The following is a 26,385-nucleotide window of genomic DNA, read 5'->3' on the forward strand; positions in this document are numbered from 1 at the left end:
CCTATCCAGGTTCCAACTCACAAACCAGGAGATCATAACCTGAGCCAAAACCAAGAGATGAACACTTAGCCGACTGAGCCACCCAGGCGTGCCACCAAGGGGTTTATTAAAATCGCAGAACATGTAGAAAATGGGTATCAGACAGCAATTAGTGAAAAAGTGAAAATTATCAAACAATGTCAGACCCCACATTCAAGGTCTTGTGCCAGCAGCCTCCAGCTACCTGCACCAAATGGACTGGAACAAGATATTGTACTTGGCTACAAGATTGGCATAGAACTAGGAAATGCGGAAAGGCTGAATGTAGGATTCTATGGTACATGCAAAGAAAGGTTCAACATATGATAAATACATGATTGATAAATAAGACTGCTGTTTTGCCAGGGCTTTTGAGTTAACAGGTTTTCTAGACCCATGGAATCCCTGTGAACCTATATCATCTTCTTGATTCTCTTGTGTTCTCTGTCTTGCAATTTTCTATTTTCACTACCTCTACTTATAAACTTGTTTATAATCCTGTCACATTTGATGATGGAGAGAGGCATGTCACTGTTTGGGAAATTTCCTAGCCATGAAGCCCTGTTACTGATATAGACTGGGCTGAACTGTCTCCGAACTTTTCTGCATCTACCCTGCCAAGCACTTCTAGTGCTTCAGTGGTTTTTATAAATCCACCAACAACTAAAGTGACTGTGCTACAAACTAGCCAGATGAAAGACACATTATCCTTCTCCCTCCAACTGCTTTGATCATCATTTATCACATCTCATATCCATAGTTTTCAAGAGTTTGGGTTGGGCTTCTCAGGTCCCTTCCTGGGGGCAAAGGAGGTTTTCTGGACATTCTGTTAATAGCTCGTTCTCTGGGGAAATTGTTTTTAAAGGTTCTATTAATGTTTATTTGAGAGAGCGAGAGCGAGAGAGACAGAGAGACAGAGAGAGAGAGACAGCATGAGCAGACACATGTGCATGTGAGTAGGGGAGGGGCAGAGAGAAAAGGGGACAGAGGATTCCAAGCAGGCTCTGTGCTGACAGCAGAGAGACAGATGTGGGTCCAAACTCAGGAACCATGAGATCATGACCTGAGCCAAAGGCAGATGCTTAACCCACGGAGCCACCCAGGTGCCCCTGTGAAATTGTTTTTAAATTTTTTTAATATTTATTTTTGAGAGAGAAAAAGAGGTTGAGAGAGAGAGAGTGAGAGAGAGCGAGCAAGCAGGGAGCAACAGAGAGAGAGAGGGACAAGCAGAATCCAAAGCAGGCTCGACCTGGGGCTCGAACTCAGGAACCACGAGTCATGACTTGAGCTGAAGTCGGACACTTAACCAGGCACCCTGATTGTTTTTAAATCCAAAGACTTGAACCCCATTCCCTGCACATGAACATATTTGCTTTATCTCTTCCCTCATTGTCACTTTCCCACCTAGTACCATCATAGTTATAGACATCTGCATTTTTAGAAGAGTTTTACCTACTTATTACTATTTTTTATTATTCAACAACTGCTGACATACCAGCGATGTAGTCAAGTATAAAACTTGAAAAAATGCAGATGTTGAAGGAATAGGTATCTTGTGGTTTCCCACTTTGTGGCGGGATTGTACTATAAGCAAATGAATCTAACAGTTATATAAATCACAAACAAAAACTAAAACTGAACCAAAGAGAAAATGATACATTTAAGGGAGCATCTTTCTATTGTAGCCTGTCATTTATGGGAATACTAACGATTTGTTCTAAATAGGACATAATACTTGTTCCATATTACTCTTCCTCAGTCCTGCCTGCCAAGAACTCACATGCAACTGGGATACAGCAACCCTGTCCGGTCATATTGGCAGGTGTATGTGTGACCTCACAATACAGAGGTGACATCGCTAGAATATGACAACCTGTCATGGTGGATTCATCTACATTGTTTACGCTTCTATGACCAGGCCTTAAGGGAAGGTCAGGTTTTAAAAGAACCAAGAAGTATCTTCCTACCAATCTTCTAGCACATGTCAAAAAAGAAGGAAGTTTGTGCTTCCTAATTATTTTTGCTCAATAATACAGTCAAGCAAGTTTATTTCCAAGTGACCCAGTGAGCTGTGCAAGCATTTTTGTTTATTTCAAATAAAATGCATTTCTTCTTTTAAAAGTGTAAGAAATGCATTTAACAAGTGACGTTTATATAGAGCAAATGATGGGGAATGTTCCTTTCAAATCTTTCCAATGTGCTTCCCATTTTCATTGACCTTGATTTTTCCTAAAACAATTTCTCCCTCGTCAATTCACTTATCTAGGATGGATTTAAATTTTATGTCAAAAACTCTTTATTCCTCAAATCACTTTTGGTTCAAAGGCAGTAAAGGCAGTCAAAATTTGAACAAGTTCATTGTTGTATTTCATGTTCCTTTCACTGGGGAAGAAATCAGGAGGAAGAAAGGCAGCTGCAATTCTAAGAGTGGTCCACATAAGGCTGTCATTGTGTTCACAAAGTCATCAATAAAAAAGAGAGAGGTATGTGAGGAACAGGATCTTTGTCTCTTAGCTCAATTTAGAAGAAAACTTTGTTTGAAAATAGATGATTTGGACTCATTTACTTTTGTGCTCACTAAGTTTAATGTTGCTGAAGCATCGCATTTAAACAAAAATTATTGTGCATTATCTCTACATTCTTGAAGAATGATGCTATTCCCAGGCTAATTTACTCAAATCTAACTAGTTTATTTTACCTGTCAGGTTGCAGAACTGATACCAGAAAATGAAAAATTTCTCTTCAGTAACTATTTAAGAAACACTGGATAAATTAGAAAGATATTTTGGTGGCACCAGGGTGGCTCAGTCGGTTGAGGATCTGACTTCAGGTCAGATCCTGAACTCAAATGCTTGTGGGTTCGAGCCCTGTGTTGGGCTCTGTGCTGACAGCTCACAGCTCAGAACCTGGAGCCTGCTTCAGAATCTGCCTCTCTCTCTCTGCAGCCTTCCCTGCTGATGCTTTGTCTCTCTGTCTGCCTCTCTCTCATATAAAAAAATAAACATTAAAAATTAAAGAAAATTAAAAAAGACATTTAGGAATTTAAATGCTTTTCAAAAAAAAAATCTGTTCTATCCTGCAAGGAATTACTGGTATTTACTTCTAATTAGAATCTTTCTGTTAAGGTAAAAAACAAAGTCCTCAGAAAGTAGTAAAGACATACTGCAATCCAGCCAAGGTTTAAATGCTATGCCCTCCACTCAGTGCGCATGCAATGTATTCATTATATGCATATATGCACTATATATTCACTAACATTTTGGACCTTGGAAAGGAGGAAATGCTTATTACACTGTTGGATTATTCATCAATGGGAGTGAATCCATGAGTAGTTTTCAATAGATGATGACTTCTGTTATCATCAATACTGAATATTATGTACATAATAACCTCTTTATAAATAGTTCAAATGGATTTACCTTTACCAACGTCTCATATGTATGTAACATGGTATATTTCACACAGATTAACACAAAGCTACATATTTAAAGTGGTGATTTTAATAGAATGTCAGATCTTTACATAAAATATGCATTTTAATTGATTTCATGGGGTGTTGTATGTTTGCAGTGTATTGTATTTAGCTCAGCAAATTTTATTGTTTGTCTTCAATATATTTTCTGCTTTGTAATTTCTGATCTTCATAGTCACCTCACACTTATTACTCAATATCAGTTTTGTATACTGGGGTGCTCGCTGATCAGTATTTCCCTAAATGTGAACTCATTATTAAGAGGTCAGGTAAGACGGGGATGTAGAAACATCCATGGATTGGAAAAATGTGATCCATGGCAATTTCTGTACGAACAGATGTGGAGAAACACAAAAGCAGGATTAAAGTTGCTTAAAAAGTGCATGAACAAAAATAGTAATTTTTAAATAGAAAAATCATCTATCTTAAACAAGACAAAGGGGAAAAATGCAGTGGATGGAGTCAGTTTTAGATTAAAAGTCATAAAAGCTATAATGCATATAATGTGAACACTGATTCTGTTTTGAATAAACTACAAAAAGTCACTTTTTGAGGTAAGGGTGACATTTGTAAATGAACATGATGTTAGATGATACAAAGTAGTTAATTTTAATACCGTTGCTTATGGAATGGACTCTGTTATGATGCAAGGAAAGCCTGTAGTTTTATGCTTATAAAGATGCTTATTAAAATATATACGGTAAAGTGATATACAGTAAGGGATTATCTTTAAATATTTTGGGGGCATCTGGTGGCTTAGTTGGTGAAGCATCCAACTCTTTTTTTTTTTAACATTTTTAAATGTTTATTTTTGAGAGAGAGAGAGAGAGACAAAACTTGAGTGGGGAGGAACAGAAAGAGAGGGAGACACAGAATCCAAATCAGACTCCAGGCTCTGAGCTGTCAGTACAGAGATCAAAGCAGGGCTCAAACTCACAGCGGTGAGATCAAGACCTGAGCCAAAGTTGTAAGCTGACTGGCTGAGCCACCAGGTGCCCCTCCAACTCTTGATTTTAGCTCAGGTTATGGTCTCACATTCATGAGATCAAGCCCTATCTCAGGCTCCTTGCTGGGCTTGGAACCTGCTTGAGATTCTCTCTTCTTCTCTTTCTGTCCCTCCTCCACCTATGCGCGTACTCTCTCACTATGTCTGAAAATAAAATAAAATTAAAATACTTCACATTAAAATGTGAATAGATAAAACAATGTTATAAAATCCTTATAAGGATTGATCTCAGTAAGATTCTACAGAAAATTATTCTTTCTTCTTTTATATATGTTTAATCTAAAAATAATCCCAAAATATTTTTTAATGCTTATTTCTTTTTGAGAGAGAGCGAGAGAAACATAGTGTGACTGGGGAAGGACCAGGGAAAGAGGGAGACACAGAATCCGAAGCAGACTCCAGGCACTGAGCTGTCAGCACAGAGCCTGATGTGGGGCTCAAGCTCATGGCCCATGAGATCATGACCTGAGCCAAAGCTGGATGCTTAACCAACTGAGCTCCCCATATGCCCCAATGTAGAAACATTTTCAAAAGAAATAATCTTATTCTCTATTCCAGCTTAAGGCTAGAATATACACATAATCATCTTTTTGCTGAAAAGGATTAAAAATACCACATAAAAATTTAAAATTTAATAATAAATAAATAAATAAATGTGAACCAACTCTGCAACTTTATTAAAAAGCTAGCAGGGAAATAGGGAATCCTGAGACCAAAAACTAATTTAAAGCAAGGAAGAAAAAAGATAAATGGCATTTTACTAGAACAAGCTTTTGCCCAGAGGGCATTGTAAAATAAAACATAAGGAAATTGAGGTTTACTATTTTATGTATTCTTAGGACTGGCTCAGGATGGAAAGCCTTTTAGTGGAACTTCTAAATACAGTTGAGACTTCAAATTATAACTGCAGGGTAAGTGTGCACTAACTATAAGGTCACATTCTTGCATCCCATCCTAGATCAAAAAAATTAAAAACATGTCTTTCTCAAAATGAAGAGCTAGGATTGAAGAAAAAACTTTCCCTGAGAATTAATAATGATAAGCTAGCTTTAATAATTCTTCATGCTGAATTCAGATAATCTGGTTCATTGAAAAAATAATAAGATCCAGAGTAAATACAAGTCATTTGAAGGAAGTCTGCATGATCAAAAGAATTTCCATGGACAAAGTTCCATGGAAAATAAGCTCACAGTAAAAATCACAAAACATTTAAGGAAACAACATCTGGTAAGAGATAGTAGAAACAGCAAAACATTGAAGCACACTCAAAAAAGAAGCCTGAAATTGAATTTAGAACTGAATATAAATTAACTATGTTAATGATTTACAAATAACAGAAATTAACTTAAACATAAATACACTGCAATTAATGACTTACATTCCTTGGGCCATAGCTGCCAGTATCCTGCCCTTGTTTAGTTGTTTCCCACATTGACTGAGTTTGGCAATTTTCCTGGCTTTGGTCATTGGGAAATTATAGGCAGATCTATAATAAGCACTTGCACTTTGGGGTGTGTTCTCTAGAAATGTTCCATTTTAGAAATCAGCCTTCATGCTACAGGAAGTCTTAGGATTGACTACTGAATCCTAAGTGGAGCCAGAGAGGCTGAGAGACCATCATGAATGTTCTAGCACCAGCTGATGTAACCATGTAGATGACTGTTCCATACTCTTGGTGTAACCATAAAAATGCGCCCATCATACTCTAACCTTAATAGTTGAACAGTTCATTTTTGTTTTAGAAATAACCAAGTATGTGTATGTCACTAAAAAGGAATAAAATGTTTCTATTTGAACTCCGTAGTCCATACATTAGTATCTAATATGAGGGTTCTCTTTCCGTTTTGAGATACCAGTTTTCTCTGACAGATATCTGGGATGGTTTGTTGAGATAGACGTTTTTTCTATCATGTCATTCTGATCTTTAATAGCAGAACTAAAGAGATTTGTTTTCTGGCATCTCACTTCTAATGGGCTCCACATATCCATGAAACCCTAGAAAGTTTCTGAAGAGACTTTATTTTGAAAGTTATTTATGTCTGTTAATACAATCAGTACAGTTTAAAGATTATCTCAAGAGCTTTTCATAAAGATTTTTATTGAGTTTCAAGGTGGCTTCTGAGTATAAAGTATTAAGATAATACTTCAGTTGAAGAGAAATCTTTTTTTCCACTTTTTTCTTTAATCAATTTTAAGTCTTGGTAGCAAGTTTTAAAGGGTGTAAAATTGTCAAACTTCTCTACCATGCTATGTTTAGGTTTTCTGTGAAATACAGGTTTAGGCTTATGTCAATAAAACATGCATTTGTTGTCTCTATATTTTTAAGGTAGGCATTTCAGGGAAGTAGCATGAACAATTCTAGTTGTCTGTACCAGTGACTGAATATGCTCCAACACAAGTGCTATGTGAAATAGCTATGTATTGTGTGACTCTCAAATAGAAGGAAGATTCTTGTTGAGAGGTCAGAATTAAACTGCAATGTAGCTTCCCAATAGATAATAGGCAGGGGAAGTGATTTGGAGTTATAAGTAGGTTTGCCTTGACCATAACTGAGCTTTAGGAATTAGAGGCAAAGGAAAGTCAGATGCATCAGAATATAACAAAGCAGCTTGCCAATTAAATAATAGGATTTGTGCTTAAAGTCCATTAAACTATCTCTATTACCCAATGCTCTTCAATCTCTTTAGGTAGGATTAACTTCCTCCACTACCATGGGTGTCAAAAGAGACACTCCTGAGGGATTTTACTTTGATTGATGGGACACTTCTTTTCATGATAATCACTCTTTGGTTATAACAGGAGAGGATGGGATAATAACATCATTGGCAGTTACTGTTAGCTGATTCCTCATGGGCAGAATCCAGAAAAAATGTACAAAAATACTTCTTTTTATTAATGTGAATTACATTTTCATATCTATAGATCTTCAAATAAGAGTCAGTGTATTGAATTGATTCATTAACTTAATCCTATTTTTGCCCTGCCTCCTAAGTAGGGGTATTTTCTCTCCAATTCTTCTTCCCAGTATATGACATTTCCTTTTATTGGTAGGACATACTTGTTTTTATAGAATCCTGTCTTCTCCCTCCTTTAATAATCCTTAAACATTTAAATTCTCTCGTATGTCTATTCTCCTTCTCTATTTTTTTTCTTTCTTTAGTCTTTAGTGCATATTATCCATATCCACATCTTATATTGTACCAGCAGTAAATTGGTGGAAAACAGACAAACAAAAAAAGGTATAAAAATTATATATGTATGTGTGTGTGTGTGTGTATATATATATATATATATATATATATATATACATATATATATATATATATATATAGTCCCTTAATGCCAAGTAACTATAATACAATAAAATCTTTTACATCTTCAGATTGATTTTGTCTTAGCAAATTTTATATAAAAGATATTTCTATTACTTCATGTGCTTTGGGCTGCAACACCAAAAGGTATTCCCCATCTGTTTTCTATCTTTTTTCAACTCTGGGCCCTAGATGAGGGAAGGATATTCTATATATCTGTTATGTGTTGGAGTGGGGGAAAAATCAGCCATAATAATCCAATTAATGTAATCTGTAATTTTACTGCAGGATGCAAAGAGTTATTTGGCCAATCAGAAATGCATAACTTATATAGGAAAATTAGCATATAAGATTTTCAAAATGCATTAAAATACCAAGCCATTTTCAACAAATACTATGGCATTATTTCCTTAAGATATATACCTGTGTGAAAAAGAATCATCTAGTATTCACTCTTTAATCTTTAACTTTTACAGTTGTTACTGCTATAAATGATTAAAATCATTTTATTCTTTTCATACTCAGAACCCTTTGCTAAAATGTAGACTGTCAAATATTAATACGAGTTATTTTTAAGAACATTTCTATTTTATACACTATAATCCTCTTCTCTTATACATTGCATAATTCTAAAATTTTGCAAAACCCAAGGTAATCATAGTTAGTTATTATTAGTTACTCAATCTGACATAGCATTCAAAACATGCAAATGATAAAGAACATGGCAGCAAATTGTTTTTTAAGAAATCAGTTTCCACATAGACATCCTTATTTAAGATGCTGAATATTATTTAACTGGTTTTAAACACACTACATATTCAACATTAACCAAACAAGTGATTTGAGATACAAAAGAGCTATATTCAATAGATACAAACATTTTAATGACATTCTTTATTACTGGATCCATAAGTCTGTCATATCGCATTGGACATTTTAATAACAGGGAAATTTTGTTTAAATTCTTTAAGACAAAGATTCCATTCTCCACATGCTTTAATCTAATGAATATTAGTATGTAAGTGGGATTTATTGGCATTTTGAGTTTCTGCAGGCATGTTTTTACATGCTCCAATCAAAACTTGTTTTATTGCTCATTTTAATGGATTATATTTGGGTTAACATGTTTTATGACACCTATGATGAGAAATAGAAGAAAATGTAAAGTAGGTCTAATTGACCTTTAAAATAAAATATATAGGCTTTAACCAAAAGAAACAAATCTAAAGTTAATATATTTAGGATAACTTAGGAAAAAGTTATCTCTAGAAGATAAATGGAAAGAAAGTACCGGATTCTTTGTATAATTTTTACTATAGAAACGTAACATATTTTGCATAATATAGAATAAAATTAACATTGAAATTATCATTTTAGATATTTAAATTTGTACAGAAAACAAATGGAGACATAGATGTAGTTGGGCAACCTTAAATAGCATTCAAATAATATAACTAATAAAAAGGGAGTAAGCAAAATTTTTCTTATAGAAATCAAGTCTTACATGAGTAAAGATTATTACTGACTGATGGCTTTCAAACAAAACCTGAAGAAAATAAAGTTGCTATTCAAGTAGCTTTTTAAAATTTTATTTTAATGTTTATTTATTCTTGAGAGAGAGACAGAGTGTGAGCCTGGGGGCTTGGGGAAGAAGAGATAGAGGGAGACACAGAATCTGAGGCAGGCTCCAGGCTCTGAGCTGTCCACACAGAGCCTGTGGGGCTCCAACCCATGAACCATGAGATCATGACCTGAGCCGAAGTTGGATGCTTAACCTACTGAACCATCCAGTTTCCCTGAAACTTTTTTTTTTTGCTTTCTTTTCTTTTCTTTTCTTTTTTTCTTTTCTTTTCTCTTCTTTTTTCTTTTCTTTTCCTTTCCTTTCCTTTCCTTTCCTTTCCTTTCCTTTCCTTTCTTTTCTTTTCTTTTCTTTTCTTTTCTTTTCTTTTCTTTTCTTTTCTTTTCTTTTCTTTTGGGTTTTTTGCCCCGAAACTTTTAAGTAATGGAATCAACAGACACAGTATCTATGAGCTGTTTACAGACTGCAAGGAGTACGTGAAGACTGGGTGCAATGAGCAAAGGTACAGGCAGTAAGTCAGGCTGGAGTCAGTGTATTAATGAGGCCACATCGTGGAAGGCCTTGGAGAGTGCAGTAAGCATTTTGGCTTTTTTTTTATTGTTGTTGTTAATGCTTTTTATTTATTTTTGAGAGACAGTGCGAATAGGGGAGGGTCAGAGAGAGAGGGAGACACAGAAGCCAAAACAGGTTCCAGGCTCTGAGCTAGCTGTCAGCACAGAGCCCGACGCAGGGCTCAAACCCATGAACCATGAGATCATGACCTGAGCCAAAGCCAGATGATGCTTAACTGACTGAGCCACCTAGGCGCCCCAGCATTTTGGCTTTTAATATGAGCAAGAAAGGTAACTAATATGGCATTTTTGGAAAGGTGTTACATGTTTGGACTTGATTTTAACAGGATTATTCTTGAAAAGAAAATTAGAAGACAAGAGATGAAACAGGGAGAACTTTTTTGGGGATTGTTGCATTGATCACAGAGAAGGCATAGAAGTTTAAACAGGGTGGTGAGAATAGTAGTTAGAAGTGACACATCGCAAATATTTCCAAGTTGAGTCAACAAAATTGTCACCTAGGCTAAGTGATACTAAAGTTTTTGTTTAGTTTTGGCTCCAAAAGCAACTGAAAAGGAGAAATGAGATGTAATTTGTGGGCAGACTGTCAGATTCTTACATAAAAAGAAAGAGGCAATGTTAAGTCTTGATATTTATCCCACAGGTGGCGATGATAAAAGTGAGTGTAATATGATTGCTTTGTTTTTAACTATGTTGGTGCTACAATGTAGGCAGATTATTAATATGAAGGAACAAGAAAGTTCTTGAAGGATATAGAAGGAAAATAATTTAGCTCGGAAGATGAGGATTTGACAATCAATATTAATAAAAATTGTTGAGCCCATATTAAATACCAGGTGCACAACTAGGCATCAGAGATTATAGCAAATAACCCTAGAGAGAAAATTCACTCTCTCCAATGTCAAGGATACTAAACTGCCATTCATGAATTGCGGTCTCTACTTTTGTACATTTCAGGTTGAGAGGGTGTGTGTGTGTGTGTGTGTGTGTGTGTGTGTGTGTGTGTGCGCGTGTGTGCCTGGGTGGCTCAGTTGGTTAAGCTTTGGCTCAGGTCATGATCTCATGGTTCGTGGGTTCGAGGCCTGAGTCGGGCTCTGTGCTGACAGCTAGTTCAGAGCTTGAAGCCTCTTTCAGATTCTGTATCTCCCTCTCTCTCTGACCCTCCCCTGCTCATGCTTTCTCTCTCTGTCTCTCAAAGATGAATAAAAAAAGAAAAAAATTAAAAAGTGTCATATGGTACAAAATATGAAAACAAGCTATTGAATTGTGCACCTCACCCCAAATTCATATATTGAAGCCCAAATCTCCCATGTGACTATATTTGAAATAAAGCCTTTATGTTGATAAATAAGATCAAATACAGTCATAAGGATGGGGCCCTAATCTGAAAGTATTGATATCCGTACGGGAAGAGGAAGACACATCAGAAAACTCTTTCTCTCTCTCTCTCTGTACGTGCACAAAGAAAATAAGAAAATTTGAGAATACAGAGGAAACAGTCTCTGCACACCAGGAAGAGATGTCTCACTAGAAACCAAATCTATAAGCTTCTTAATCTTGGACTTCCAACTTGCAGAACTGTGAGAAAATAAAATGCTGTTTTAGCCACACAGTCCATGTTATGGCGGCCTGAGAATGTCAACATTCTTATTAAGTTATCACTAGTTCATTTTATTTTGCTTCTAGGTCATGTGTATCAGTCAGTGTTTGACGTCCATAAGAGAATATAAACTGGTAAATTTAGTGGACATGAAGCTAATTCAAGGATGTAGGCATTTACATAAATATTGGAACAGTCAGAGAAGAGAGACTCCAGGATGGAATGTATAGATACATTTTGAACAGCATATAGAATTGTTCTGCCAAGGGAGCTGCTATTTTTGAGCCATTTAGACACCAAAGAATCTGGAAGACACAAGATCCATCATGGCTGTTGCCTCCAAGGTTGCTCTCAGTTAGCGGTCTGTAGTCTATAATCTGGATTCAGGAAATCCCAGACTTCTTATTGAATTCTGTTAGCTCCAAAACTATGCTGGAACCCCTAAGATTCTTAACAATCTGTAGGCCTAGATTAATTTATTTATTTTTTAATTTTTATTTAAATTCTAGTTAGTTAACATACAGTGCAATATTGGTTCCAGGAGTCAAATTGGGTGATTTATCACTTGCATACAACATGCAGTGCCCATCATAATAAATGCCCTCCTTAACATCCATCACCCATCACCAATCTAGCCTTGCCCTCACCCTCTTTCCTCCACCAACCCTCAGTTTGTTCTCTATCTTTAAGATTCTCTTAATAGTTTTTCTCCCCCCTCCACCAGCTTACTCATATGCTATCTGTTCTGTTTCTTAAATTCCACATATGAGTGAAATCATATGGTATTTATCTTTTTTTGACTGATTTATTTTTCCTAACATAACACACTGAAGCACCATCAACATTGTTGGAAATGGCAAGATTTCATTATTTTTTTAAAAATCTTTTTTAACGTTTACTCACTTTTGAAGGAGTGAGAGACAGTGTGAGCAGGGAAGGGCAGAGAGAGGGAAACACAGAATCCAAAGCAGACTTGAGGTTCTGAGCTGTCAGCACAGAGCCCAAGGTGGGGCTTGAACCCACAAAACAAGATACCATAACCCCAGATCTAGTTGACACTTAACTGACTGAGTCACTCAGGTGCACATAGATTCCATTCTTTTTTTTTTTTAAGATATCATTATTTTTGATGGCCAAGTAATATTCTCTTATACATATATACCACATCTTCTTTATTCATTCATTAGTTGATGGACATTTAGGTTCTATAAACATGCTGCTATAAACATTAAGGGCATGTACCCCTTAAAATCTGTATTTTTTTTATCCATTGCATAAATACCTAGTAGAACAACTGCTGGATCACAGGGTAGTTCTATTGTTTACTTTCTGAGAAACCTCTATACTGTTTTCCAGACTTGCTGCACCGGTTTTCATTTCCACCAATGGTGCAAGATGGTTCCCCATTCTCTACATCCTTACCAACGCCCATCTGTGTTGGTAATTTTAGCCATTCTGACAGATGTGAGTTGGTCTCCACATAGTTTTGATTTATATTTCCCTGATGGTTAGTGATTTGAGAATCTTTTCATGTGGCTATTAGACATCTGGATGTCTTCTTTGGAAAAATGTTTATTCATGCCTTCTGTGGATTTCTTAACTGGATTGTTTGGTTTTTTTTGGGGGGTTGTTGAGTTTAACAAGTTCTTTATAGATTTTGGATATTAACCCTTGATCCAATATGTCATTGGCAAATATCTTCTCTCTTTCTGTAGGCTGCCTCAGGTGTGTGGATTATTTCTGTCACTATGCCAAAGCTTTTTATCTTGATAAATAGTTAATTTTTGCTTTTGTTTCCCTTGTGGAGGCCTAGATTTAACACACTGCTCAACAACATTCTGAATTCAAAGTCCATAAATAAATTATTCTGGTGGTCAAAAAGCATCCAGAGCCTAAGCTGCAAGGAGATAATCTAAACCCCAAGTTCAAGAAGGTCTGAAATACTATTTATGGATTTCTAATCTTTGTAGTCCATGAGGGTACATTTGGAAATTGAGATAGTCTTTGGTGTGCCATCTACCATATCTACCTACTAATTAGAAAAATGAAGTATTAATTATAAAGTAAAAGGCACTCCTGATTAAGAGTTGATTTTCTGATAGACCAGAAGTAAGGTGATGTGTGAATAAAGAGAACAGATTGCAGACAGGTTTGTTAGTAATAACGCTCCTTACTTCTGTATTACATACTCTCATGAGGTAAGCAGCATATAGGTCAGGATACTGCTTTTTGTGAGGATGCTTGGAGAATTCATATCACTGTTTTGGTTTCCAACTGTTTAATTTCAAGAAAGTTATTTCTTATTAAAATCTGTTCAAGTGTTAAAGCCTAAGGGAAATTGTTGAATTAAATAAATCAAAATGAATAAATTGCCACCTTGGGTAGTTTTTCAATTGATCCTCAAGAAAGTGTTGTAACTCTTCAATAGCCTTTGTGGTACTTTAAAAATAAGTAATATGGATTAATATGCCCTTTTCTATATTTGAAAATAAAGCCACTCCAAACTTAATAGACGTTCTAATTTTGTTTTTGTATATTTTTCTCTCTATTGTGTGGATTTTTTTTTTCAGGGTATTTTTACTCTGTACCTTAAACAGCAGGCCGTCTATGGACAGACTCCAGAATTCTGTGGATTATATGAAATTGTATGCATTATTTAGTGTAATTTGATTTTCCAGGCACAAAACCATAACATCCGTCAGATCATATTTTGACCTCTTGAACCCCAAAAGACTTAAAAATCACTCATATATAGAAATATATTAAAATGATCTCTCCTCTTATTTGCAATAAATGATTCATGCTTGTGCAACTGTTGGCTCTATTCAAGTCAGTTAAGAAGAAACAACTTTTCTCTGCACAAAATTAATTAGCCTGTGGGGTGCTACAACTGTATGTGACCTTGGCCTCATAAATGACATTCTCCAACTGAGTTAACTGGGACATAGTGGTGATCTCAATTCACTACTAATCTCCTTAGAACTATCTTGTACTTATTAAGTGCATTTTTACTTTTAATTTAATTTACATGAGAATTTCACTAGAGTATATTTTTTTCAGAAACCAAGAATTAGTCCTCAGTGAGGTGATAAGTTCTTATCTCCTTTTAACAAGCTTTTTATTTTTTTGTGGGAATTGAGATTGGCCAATAGATTATAAGGATTAACCACCTGAAGATGAAATATTCACTCTGCAACCATAAGAGAGAAACTTAATCTTTGAGTCTACAAGGAAAGTGCTTCAGAATTCAATGCAATTTACTTCATTCTGGTATTAGGTTCTGTAAACCGATGTGCAGTATAATAAAGACAATCAAGTTCAAGGAATACCAAAATTGGGAATAGACTGTATTAAAGGAACTTATCTGTTCACAGTGTCTTAATTTGCTATTGAACCAATATACAAACATTCTCAATTATGCAAAAGGTTCCTCAGAATTAATAATTTTTTGACTCTAAACTTTTATTTAACTTTTTAAAATGTTTTTTATTTAATTTTGAGAGACAGAGAGAGACAGTGTGAGCAGGGGAGGGTCAGAGAGAGAGGGAGACACAGAATCAGAAGCAGGTTCCAGGCTCTGAGCTAGCTGTCAGCACAGAGCCCGACACAGGGCTCGAATCTACGAACCATGAGATCATGACCTGAGCCGAAACTGAACGCTTAACCTACTGAACCACCCAGGCACCCCATTTATTTAACCTTTATTTCCACACACACGGTGACAGTTTTTGAATGATTTTGTAAGAATAGATACAATTTAATTACTAAACTCAAAGGCTATAAATAAACTGCTTATTGCTGATGTTTATAAAATATTTCTCATTACCAATGTTGAATTCATGTGGTAACTTATATTTCCAGTTAGGGTCCTCCTTAGGCCATTTTCTTTATTCTCTTTTAAATTTTAATAACTTAAAGTATTATGTTTCATTCATATAAATTATTGAAAATATTAAGAAACTTTTTAAAACCTTTTGGGTAGAGCCTGTTGACTTTTAAGACACAATGGAGTCATCAAAACCCAAACATCTGTATGTGAGAAAATAGAATTTATTAAATCAGACCTTGACCATAACTAAAAGCACAACAGAATAAAAATCTGTGGGGTAGGGGGTAGAGGGTGGGGGTTCTGTCTTTAATCAATAGGTTTCTTTCAAAGGACTTTACAGTTTGGAAAAACTATCAAGACTCAAAATTTAAAGCATGCATTTTGATTGTCAGGATTACAAGATTTGAGTTAGAAGTTTCCTTAGATATGCATCTTGGATCTTTCTACTACAGCTCTTAGCAATGGTCAATCATTCCATCTTAAGGCACACGTTTAAGATACATGCAACCATATTAAACAAATATAAACCTAAAGAAGTATCCTAGGGAAAAAAACAAGATTCTTTCCCCTGTAACCACTATCTAGATGAAGAAATAAATCTGTGACAGACCCTTTAAATCTGAGTCATGTGCTTTATCCTAATGACAGCTCCTCTTCTCTCTTTTTAAATGCAAACACCACTTTGACTGTAATCACTTTCTTATGTTTCTTTATGTCTATTCCAATTTATTAGATTTTAAAAAGATATCTCCACGTTCAATTTTTTAAAGTTTATTTGTTTGAAAGAGTGCACACAAGTGGGGTAGGGACAGAAACAGAGGGAGAGAATCCCAAGCCGGCTCGTGCTGTCTGCACAGAGCCCACTGCAGGGCTTAATCTCAGGAACCATAAGATCATGACTTGAGCCCAAGTCAAGAGCTGGACGCTTAACCAACTGAGCCACCCAGGCACCCCATGGTATCTCAATTTTTTAAAGGACCCAGTTCCAACATTTTCCATCTCTGATCTTAGAAGTCTCTTTCTTATAATAATCTCAAAATATACCTTTTTATTACTAGTAAGATTTGCTATAATACCCTGGAAATACATGATTAGGCTATTTTTCAAGTAATTGAGAAATGTATCACAATGTTCCAATTTCTTTTGCAAGTTAAACACACCCACTTCTAAATCACAACAAAACAAAACAAAACAAAAAAAAACCCCACACACCCGGTTCTCAAAATTGTTCATAACCTCCCCACCCCCCCTGAACTGGTTTAAAACACCTATTCTTAGACCTTTTTCTAAATCATCTCAATAAAAACTCCAAGGTATGATATAGTCATCAACCATTTGTAGCCAGCTAAAATGTAATTGCATTTTACTTCTAGATCATTATGGGTGGGAAACTCTGAATTATAATAAAGATAACAAAGATGCATATGAAATCAATTTAGGAAATTAATTATCTTCTGTATATATCTTAAGCTTCTTTTCTCTGATAAAATGATTTCTTCTTCCTTCATCCATTCCTTGGCTTTCACAATAGTTGCCTAGACAACTCTTGCCCGTTTTTCATTCTCATTTCTGGATATTATGTTACTTGGAATAAGAGTTACTAAGATCTGATGCAGTATCAGCAGTACACCGTCATATAACTTGGATGTACATCTGCCCTCCCCATTCACCATCCCTCTACAGAGACAGTCAGATGAGGAGAAAAAATAAAACCAACAGATTTATAATATCAAACAAGCTGAGCATCATGAGTGTTTCAAAAAGGAGAACCAGAGTTTCAAATGCTACTGAAAAATCAAATAACATAAAAAGATATGGAAGTCTATTGGCTTTATTGACATGTACAACATAAATACACTCACCAAGAGCTGTACTCGTATATTGATGAGGGAAGTAATGACGTTGGGAAGGATTCATGAGTGAGTAAGAGATGAAGGCGTTTTTAAAAATTTCAGTGTAAGCAAGTATATTTAAAATTGCCTGTGAATAAAGAGAAATAATATTTTGCTAAAAGGAGACTAGATTTGATGACATTTTTTACTGTTTTTATTTTATTCTTATTGCATATGCACTATGTATTTAATCTTGTTCAGGTTTTGATAGGTAGAATCATGTAACAAATAATCTTTCAAACATATGAGAAGGAGTAATTGATTGTGTAAGGATCTTTGTAGAAGGAGAGGGTGGTCAAATTACATTTCCTTCATTGAAAATGGAAGAAACCAAAAGAAAATAAATAAATAAATATATACAGGGGCGCCTGGGTGGCTCAGTCGGTTAGGCCTCCGGCTTCGGCTCAGGTCAGATCTCACGTTCGTGGGTTCGAGCCCTGTGTCGGGCTCTGTGCTGACAGCTAGCTCAGAGCCTGGAGCCTGCTTCCAGTTCTGTGTCTCCTTCTCTCTCTGCCCCTCCCCCTCTCATGCTCTGTCTCTCTCTGTATCAAAAATAAATAAAACATTAAAAAATATATATGTGTGTATTTGTTTGGAACAGCAATAAAAATAAAGTTTCCCCTGATGTTCTATTTTTTCTGTTAGGTAAATGATGGAAATGTTTGCTTAAAGTAAAAAGATAGTTAACAGGAAAGGTACAGATATTGAGCATTTTGGAGAAGTTTTGTAATTGTCATGGCAATGAATCAATTCTTCAGAGTTTATTTAATGCAGAATTGAAATTTAGTAAATTTGTAGTAATACTAATCTGTCTTTTCTCATGATTGCCTTATGGCAGTTTTACCATAGAGATTATGGCTAAGTAGATTAATATAGTTGTATAGTTTGAATGGAATGAATAAATCACAAATTGGAAAAAATCAATAAGATTAATGACAAGAAATTTATGCATAAATTACTATCATCTATACATTTTATATATCTGCATACATATAAATCATGCATTCACACAAATATACATATATGCAATAAATTTATGTACATATAATTACATGTGTATACATAATTTTTTTTGTAATAGTTAACTGCAAGAGTGTTTAAACAAGCTAGCTGAAATGATACTAGATTGTGAGCAGAAAATTAATTGATTGATTGAGTGGTTTTGTAGGTTAAGATGTTATTTGCTTCAGAATGAATTTGATAAAGGATAAGGATACTCAAGCTGAAATAGTCAAAACAGTCAAAGAAATTAGGTTCAGGGTATTAGTTGATTTACCCTTGACAATATCAACAATTTTAGTGAAAAGTAAAACTGAAAGTAAGAAGGCAAGTTGTTATAAAATGCGCATATTATAAAAACATATAAAGAGTAAAATGATAATAGCATTAGGTGGAAAGATTCTGAGAAGAGAGAGGATTATTTAAATTTATTTGTTTACTATTGGCTAACTTATTGCTTCATTACTTTTACTTTATTATTTGTTCATTTATTGCTTTATGTATATATATTTTCAGAGGTCAGTTTTAATTTTTATTTTGCTACATTTTTATTGATATATAATTAACCTACACTGTTATATTAGTTTCAGATGAACCATATAAGGATTCTACAGGTTTATACATTTCTCAGTGCTCACCGCAGTAAGAGGACTCTTAGTCCTCTTTATCTGTTTCGACCATCTCCCCTTCCATCTCCCCTCTGGCAACCACAAGTTTGTTCTCTGTATTTAATACTCTATTTTTTGTCTGCTTAATAATTTGTTCATTTGTTTTGTATATTTAATTCTGCATATGTGTTAAAGTATATGATATTTGTCTTTCTCTGACTAATTATACATAGCATTATACCCTTTAGGTCCATCCATGTTTTTAAAAATGGCAAGATCTCATTCTTTTCTATGACTCAGTAATAATCCAGTTTGTAGATTAGATATACCATGTCTTCCTTATCCATTCACCTGTTGATGAGGTGCTTGGATAGCTTCCAAACCTTGGCTTCATAAGTGATGCTACAATAAACATAGGGATGCATTTACCCTTTCAAATTAGTGTTTTCATGTTGTTACATAAATACTCAGTAGTGGGATTACTGGAATATTTACAAATTCTACTTATAATATTTTATGGAACCTCCATACTGTTTCCCATAAGTGTCTTCACCAATTTGCATTCCCACCAAAAGTTCAGGAGGGCTCCTTTTCCCTCACATCCTTTCCTACTCTTGTTATTACTTATGTTTTTGATTTTAGACATTCTGACAGGTGTAAAGTCATATCTTGTTGTGGTTTAAATTTTTATTTCTCTGATGATTAGTGATGCTGAACATCTTTTTTATGTTTCTGTTGGCTATTATTTTACATATATTAAAATAAAACCCTGTAGAATAATAATTTGTCTTAAGGAAACAATGAACAATGAGGATAAAGACTTACCTCTTGACCCTGTGGTAAAATAATGGACAAAATTTATACTCTATCCCTAGAAAGGGTCAAAATGATATGGTGTCTTCATGGCTAAGTTGGAATTCAGTTAAAGTGAGTGAAATGAGGGGATCCCACTGACAATGTGATTATCTATCAATTTTCCTAGATCAATTTATTGAAGGGAATCAGTTGTCTACATAAGGATCAGATTTACTAGGTACATTTGTGATGCACCAAATCTTAGCTCTAGCATGAAGAATGTGAGTGAAGTAATATGTCTTTTCAGGCATGGTGGATGACATCTCCTGTGCTTATTTCTCCATGATGTTTTCATTTTCTGGCAATGTCACTAGAAAGATGATAACATCTTTGTATCTTTGAATACACTTAGTGAACATGACAGAACTTTTTTCAGACTGGGTCTTTGAATCACTTCCTGGAAGAGAACTATCCCACCATTTTGTTTACTTGATACTATTATATTGGCAACAAATAAACATGAATTGTATTTTTTGCTGTTACAAGATTTAGAGTTAATTTTGCTACCACAGCTAACTTTATTGTAAGTGCTACAGGAGCTTGGCTGTGTTTTTCTTTGTGAAATAGATTCATTGGCTGGTTGGTTGATTTTAATAAAGAGCTGACTTTAGAACAAAGCAGAGTGGTTTGGGTTTGGGGAGGAGGGGAGGGCCAGGGCAGAAAAATAGTATATATGTCAAAGTAGTTATCTTCTATAATGGCCATATTCCCTGGTGTTGGTCTTCTACTGTCTGTGTTGACTGGTCAAAGTGGAGATAGAACAATAGATAAATTCAGAAACTTAATTTATTTAAGTTTAGTGGATGAAGGCTGTGCTTATGACGACAGTGTGTGTGATATGGAGCATACACAACCTGGTAAATATCAGAACACAATCCCAGCTCGTTTACCCAAGGATACTGTTCGTCCCAGCAACTGTAAGTCATTACATATTTTAAACAGAATTGTTTATAGTTTGAAAATAAAAAAAATATTTTCTCCCCCTATTCTGTGTAATAATAATGTGATTTTCAATTCAAATTAAACACAACCAGCTGCTTAAAGCAAGACAAAGTTGAAGAGAAAAAAGAAAACACACACAAAGGTTTAAACAATGTAGGTGTGTGCACAGACACATAAACACAAACTACTCAAATAGACTTACTTATTTGGCGTCTTTACCTGAAATGTTTTTACTCTTACAGTTGGTTGTGTGTCTAAGGACCATTAAACCTCCTTTGCAAGTCCTATCTGGACACTTAAGTAAGGCACACTGGTGAGTAGGAGTTTTTGCCTCTCTCATTTGTTTTCAGCCTTTTGTGACAACAGCAAAAACAAATGTAGTTTCGCCATTTTAATATTTTTTTGCATGTAATTTTTGGAAAATCCCTCTGGACCCTGAGCCAAATGGATGGGAAAAGTTCTAAGAGTAAATGAAAAGAATAGTTTCTACTATGTAAGAAAAAAATTAAATGAAGGAAGGAAAAATGAGAATAAAAACGAAAGGAAAATGTTTCAAAATATATGACTTTGAAACATATATTTCTAAAATTTATTAAAATTTAAAATGTACAGTAATTTACACATTGTTATTGTATCTGGAATCTTTCCAACTTTAGACTATTATAATGCAGACTGGGAACAAAAAAATATTTACAGAGATAAAATGGATTGCAATTTTTAAATTCTCTCTTATTCAATGTTTTCTTCTTTTCTTTTGTAAATGAATCAATTTATCTCATCTTTAACTGCAATCCAATGATACTTCTGGCTGAGCTGGAGGGTATAAAAATTCAATCAATTTATTTTTGCTTAATAACAGTTGCAATGCCTTGGTGTAAACATTGCTTCTGTTTGTTTGTATACTTATGTTAAAAATTCCAAGCAGAAATAAGCAATCTTTGTAATACCAAATCCCTAAGTACTCTTTCTTTGAATTAACCTTATTAAATATACAATGTATGCAAATTAAATTCAAACAATAAGAATTTGTAAATATAATGTAATCATTTATGTCTCTTAAAATTGAAAATGTAGTGGAAGAATTTCCTCTTCAGCAGTGTTTCCAAAGTCATGAGTTCCTTTAACTAGAAATGCTTTAAACTGTGACAAACTTCATAAAGAGTACCTTTTTAGAAGCAGGGCCCATAAAAATATGTGCATACTTTTAGAAATAAATGGATGAGTGAATGAATGAACAAAACAATAGCTTTTGTTTTTCACCTTTTTCTAAAAGAGGTCAAGAATTGAGGTAGTGAATCTTAAAAATAAATACTGTGTTGGGCACCTGGGTAGCTCATAAGTTAAGTCTCAGACTCCTGTTTTCAGGTCAGGTCATGATCTCAGGGTTTGTGAGTTCGAGCCCTGCACTAGGTTCTACACTGACAGTGGGGAGCCTGCTTGGGATTCTCTCTCTCTCTCCCTCCCTCTCTCTGCCCCTCCCCTGCTCATGCTCTCTTCTCTCTCTCAAAATAAACAAACATAACTTAAATAATAAAAATAAAAAATGCCTAAGATATAGAAATCAAAGTATCTATATACAAAGTATGAATAATCATTACTACTGTCTACATTATTTTTAAAAGGAACAATTGGCACTTCTTTGAAACAAATTGTTAAAAAAAAGTTGCTTTTAGAATAGGATATTTTTAATTTTTTAAAATTAGCATTTTTAACTAGCTGTAGTTTTGTAGCTTACTTGTTTTTTCTACCTTTTACTAAAACTTTACATGCAGAGACACTTAAATTTTAGCCTTACTAAAAAACTGTGGTAAATAAAACAATTTTTATTTGCCTATGATAAAAGACACACAATTTTTGTTAGACATTCATTCATTTGTTCAACAAAATTTTCAGTAAGTACTTATGATAATCCAAACACTATTTAAAGTGTTGGATACAGAGAAAGGAATGTTGGAAGAGGTTTTTGTCTTCATGGACTTAACTCCTAGTGATAAACATAACAATAAATAAACAGGTAAATAAATAACTAAGGTAACACAACATAATAAATTCCAGGTAGGCAAGTAGAGCAATAGTGACTGAGTTGAAAGGAGGGAGTTGCTATTTTAAGATGGAAGTCAAGGAAAGCTCTTCACTTGGCAAAATGCAAGCAGAATCCTACATGAGGAAAAAGAGCCAGTCACATGAAGATCCACGGGAGGACTGTTCCAGGGAGAGAGATTGTTGACTAAATGCCCTAAGATGGGGATAAGGCTGTTGTGAATGAGGAAATGACAGAAAGTAAGTGTGTTTTGAGGATAGACAGTGAGGAAGAATGTGATCAGAACATTATGGAGAAAAATCTTTTATGTCCTGATAGCCCCCTGTGAGGTTCTGAGAGTTTGTTTTTAGGTGAAGAGAAGCCCAGATTTTAAGTATGAGCATGTCATAATTGTAGTTAGAGCTAAAGGTTACACGTTCACTCCAGGTGATACATGAAAAATGAGTCTATGGGGAGGGTCAGAAAAAACTAAAAATATGGATGGGGCGCCTGGGTGGCTCAGTCAGTTAAGCATCTGACTTCAGCTCAGGTCATGGTGTCACAGTCCATGGGTTCGAGCCATGCATTGGGCTCGGCTCTGACAGTTCAGAGCATGGAGCCTATTTTGGATTCTGTGTCTCTCTTTCTCTCTGTTCCTCTCCCACTCATACCTGTTTCTGTCTCAAAAATAAATAAACATCAAAAAAACCCCTAAAATATGTTGATGAGTTTGAAGGTTGTCAAATGGTCCAAATGGTAGTTATCATTTGTACTAGATGACATCTGAGGATTTTTAGTAAACTACATTATTATGATTAATATAATTTGTCAACTTGCTCAGACTATGATGTTCAGTTTTTGAGCAAAACACCTGAAGTTGTTGTGAAAGTATTTTTAGCTATGAATAGCACTTTTAACAAGAGACTTTGAGTAAAGCAAATTATTCTCCATGATGGTGGTATTCCTCTTTACATCAGTTGAAGGTCTTAAGAGAAAAGACTGAAGAAAGGGACAGAAGGAAGAGGAAGGAATTTTGCTTCCAGAATGCATTCAGACTATGAACTGCACTATTAACTCTGGCTACAATTTATAGATGTTACCCTGCCCTGTGGCTACCAACCATGGAACCCCCACAACTGCATTAGCCTAAAATTCCTCTGTGTGTGTATCTACATCCTATTGGTTCTAATACGTAGGATATTAATATGTGTATACTTGATAGGATGTACGTGGGTGAGAGAGGAAAATCAAGCATTTACCTTATGTTTGAGTTCTGAACAACACGAGACTGATGCCATTAACTGGTCCAGAAACCAGAGTGGAATTGCTTTAAAAAAATTAACATTTGTTTACTATGAGAGATGCAAAGAGCATGAGCATGGAAGGGGCAGAGAGAGGGGGCAACACAGAACCTGAAGCAGGCTTCAGTCTCTGATCTGTCAGTACTGAGGCCGATGCGGGGCTCGAACTCACAAACCGCAAAATCATTACCTGAGCCGAAGTTGGATGCTTAACCAACTGAGCCACACAGGCGTCCCAGGCATTGCTTTATATGGAGGAGAGATCAAGATTTCTGTTTTATAAAAGTTAAGAGGTGTGTGAGAGTCCTATCTTCATTTGTAGTCAGACACACACCTGAAGTGCAACAAAAATGAATCAGGCCTGAGAGAGATGTTCAGAGTCAGCACTTCGCACATGCTGTTTAAAACCATGGGCCTGGACAAGATCACCTAGAAAGAGTTGATGGAAAGCCTAGGACTGAGTCCTCATTCAGAAAGATGGAAAGAGCAAAGGACGCAGGGTATAAGTGTCCAAACTATAAGAAACAGTACAGGAAGAAAAGGACAGAAGAAGGATCACTTCCAGTGGAGGTGGTAGAGAGAAGTCATTGGTGTCCTTGAGAGAACAGTTTTCAAAGTAGACCAGGGCAAAACCTCAAGTAGAGACAGGCTAACAGAAAGGGATGCTTGACAGCAGAGATGGTGACAAGAGTCATCTAATCATGTTCATATCAATGGTTAAAAGTAAATTAAGAATCTTTTAAAATTTTGCTGAACCTCATACACTAGATTTTATCTTGGAATTTTTAATTTTTATGTGATTTCTAAAGTAAACATGTCTAACTGGGACTAATTTTATGGCTTTTTTGTTTGTTTTGCCTTGTTTTGTTTTTGCCTTTTCTTCCTATAAAATTAAGTAAAGAAAATATACTGGAGAATTATAGGGTCTATTATTTTACCACATGATTTATTAATGTAATTTAGCTTTGTTTCCTTTTAGAGAAAGGGTCTCAGTTTGCAGAATTGACTTTTCTTACAGTTTCTGTAGTTTAGAAATGGCTAATGTCCCATTCTCTTAAGTATGTCGAATTATATAGAGCATCAGTGGGCATTAGGATCCAGTCCATAGTAACATAGAAAAATCAATTTAAGTTCACAATAAGGAACCCAATAAAGCTAAAGTATTATTCAGATAACCATAGGAAGATCTGGGGCAGGGAGTAGAAAGGGGGTTTATAACAACTCTGTTGCCATTGCAATAAAGTCAGACTGTTGTTTTAGGAATTAAAATATCTCTATTTTCAATACATTTTAATATTGAACATATCACAAACTAAGATACAAACAAATTCTGAAGAATGTTGCCTACGAAATTGAAATTAACTCAAATCAAACGTAATAGAGAAAAGAGCCAACTTCACCCCCATAAGCCATATTATGACAGCACAAAGTTAGTTGTTCTCACCACAAGAAAAGACGCTAGCTATGTGACTGGATGGAGGTATTAGCTGACACTACGGTAGTAATCGTTTTTCAGTATATAAGTTTGTCAGGTCAACTCAGTGAACATTTTAAACTCAAAATGTTTTATGTTGACATATTTCAAAACTGTTTTTGGGAAACTTATTTATAATTAGTGCTAATGGTTAAATGGAGAAAGACAGTTTTTTAAAAAAACTCCAAACTATCTCTGTTCCTGAGAATGAAAAGATAAATAAATGAATAAATCAAAAATAAAAAGCAGGGGCGCCTGGGTGGCTCAGTCGGTTGAGCCTCAGGCTTCAGCTCAGGTCAAATCTCATGTTCGTGGGTTCGAGCCCCGCATCAGGCTCTATGCTGACAGCTAGCTCAGAGCCTGGAGCCTGCTTCCTGTTCTGTGTCTCCTTCTCTCTCTGCCCTTCCCCCTCTCATGCTCTGTCTCTCTTTGTATCAAAAATAAATAAACCATTAACAAAATTTTTAAAAAACAAAACAAAACAACAAAAATAAAAAGCAAAAGAGGAGCAGCTTGGTGGCTAATTTGGTTGAATATCCAACTCTTGATATTGGCTCAGGTCATGATTTCAGGATCCTGGGATTGAACCCTGCATCAGGATCTGTGCTGACAGTGCAGAGCCTATTTGGGATTCATTTTCTCCCTCTCTCCCTGCCCGCCCTCCTCTCGAAGTTAATAATAAATATGAAAAACAAGCAAAATGAAATAAAAAGTTTACAAAATCAGTGCTCTTGAGACGTAATACTCTTCTTCATATTAAAAATATTACAAAGTTTCTAGAAAGATTAAAATGTATTAGCAATAGTATTTACTATTATCAATGAGAAAATTTCTCAGGTCAATACACAAAATATTTAATACACTAATGTTAATAATTCAATTTTAACCCATAGCTAGGAAACTTTCA

General features: G+C 35.1%; 1 pseudogene; it reads left to right on the top strand.

Annotated features, from left to right (window-relative positions):
* LOC115293558 overlaps positions 1–26,385 on the top strand; it is a 134,482-nt pseudogene that overhangs the window by 103,005 nt on the left and 5,092 nt on the right.

This window comes from Suricata suricatta, chromosome 6 (genome assembly GCF_006229205.1).
Source record: "Suricata suricatta isolate VVHF042 chromosome 6, meerkat_22Aug2017_6uvM2_HiC, whole genome shotgun sequence".
NCBI classification, from domain to species: Eukaryota; Metazoa; Chordata; class Mammalia; order Carnivora; family Herpestidae; genus Suricata; species Suricata suricatta.